We start from the raw sequence: 2,099 nt of genomic DNA, 5'->3' as shown, positions 1-2,099 counted from the left end.
TGGAACTCTTATGCATTCCATGGTTGGTAGGAGTGCAAAATGGTACAGCTATTCTGGGAAATAATTTGGCATTTTCTTATTAATTAAAACATATACTTACTTGATGACCTAATAACCCTACGATTATGTATGTCCCAGAAAAAATGAAAACATATATAAGTGAAAATACCTATGTCCACATAACTATGTAGATGTGATTGCTCATAATCACCAAAGATTGGTCACCATCAAATGTCTGTAATGGTAAAAGGAGAAACAAACCATGGCACATCCATGGAACGGACTCCGGCTCAGCACTAAACGGGAACTATTGGTAGTGCAATAACGTGTGTGAATCACAAATACATTATGCTGAGTGAAAGTAGCCAGACACCAAAAGCTACATATTGTTATGATTCTATTCATATAATGTTCTTGAAAAGGGAAAACTTGAGGGACAGACATCAGGTCAGTGGTTGCTGGGGACTGAGAGTGAGACAGAGATTTTCTGCAAATGGTCATAAGGGAGATTATTGGGGTGATCAGAATGGTCCGTATCTTGACTGAAATAGTGATGACATGACAGACAGTGTACATTTGTCAAAACTCTTGTTAAACATTTTTATTTAAGTATAGTTCATCAAAGTCTACAACTAAAAAGAGGTTAAGTTTTATAAAATGTAATTTAATCCTCAATAAACCTGACTTTAAAAGTATATAAAGATTTTAAAAATACACAGAACAGGCAAAATTAATTGTTTCACTCTTATTCCATTGCTATTATGAATCTTAGTCTTACCCTTTGTTTCACATTTTGAAGTTTTGTTTTAAAGTAAAATAACATTTTTGCCTACCTATTGAAGAAAATGCTATAATAAATTTCTTCGCAAAGATAATCATCCATATCTTAGCCTCTCCCTTGATGATAGATTAAAACATCAATCTTTTTCTTTAAAATTCTACATATTCTTTTAAAATCCTGACACAAATTACAAGAGAGAAAATGACATCTGTGCAAAAATTCTATCTCTGAATTTCCCAGCAATAGTGTCTATCTAATCCAATGTTACATTAAGTTTCTCTCACCTGCTTTTTCCTTATTTATAATTATTCTTTGATTCAATAGTTTGTTAAACCAACTTTTCTTTACAGTGGGACATATCCATTATTTCTGGATGATGAAAGCAGACAGTGGGAATGCTAAGGTCACTTCTAGATTTTGGATGTATGTTACTAAGGGTATAAAAATGCACTCAAAAAGATGCACCAAAAATGCTCTACAAATAAATAAAAGCAAATTTAATGATTTTTCCAATAAAGATTTGTCTAAAAGAAAAAAAAGCAATTTACTCCCACTCCAGCCATCCTCATAACCTCCATTATATGTTTATGCTTAAATTTTTAGTCTATGGCCATACCACCCTGAACGCGCCCGATCTCGTCTGATCTCGGAAGCTAAGCAGGGTCGGGCCTGGTTAGTACTTGGATGGGAGATTTTTACATAACACATTCATTAAAGGAGAGTTACACCTTCATTCCTACAAAATGTGTTTTACTGGTTCATAATGCCAGTATAATAGCGCACGTTTTTAAATGTTTACTATGTGTTAGCCAAGCATTGTTCCAAGTATTTCAATTTACTCTTCATAAAAATCTATCCGGCATACCTTGTTGTTATCCTAATTTTACAGAAATTTAGGAACTAGAAGCACAGAGAATTTAGGCTATTTTCCCAACATCACATAGCTGTTGAGTGGAAGAGCCAGAATTTGAACCCAGACACTTATGGCACCTGCACCCTCACAGTAATTTCAATTCAAAATACTTCTCAATTAGAGAGCTTGTAATAAATCAAAAACATATTTTTAAAAAAACAAATATTTAATGAACATGTACTATGTGTTCAACACTTTTCTAGGAACTGGAAAAATAATAATATCATATGATACGAACAATTCTTTTAATTCACCAATTTCTACATAAAAATTTTAAACAGTTGGGAAACGTAAGTGTGTTCTCCCTATAGATCTGCCAACAACTACTTTGTGTCCTTAAGTAAATCACTGGGTTTATCAGGAATTTAGTTTTTTCTATCCACAAATGAGGAGGTTACTTTAGGT

Source organism: Rhinolophus sinicus, linkage group LG07 (assembly GCF_036562045.2).
Source record: "Rhinolophus sinicus isolate RSC01 linkage group LG07, ASM3656204v1, whole genome shotgun sequence".
Lineage (NCBI taxonomy): Eukaryota > Metazoa > Chordata > Mammalia > Chiroptera > Rhinolophidae > Rhinolophus > Rhinolophus sinicus.
This window is presented reverse-complemented; position numbering follows the sequence as displayed.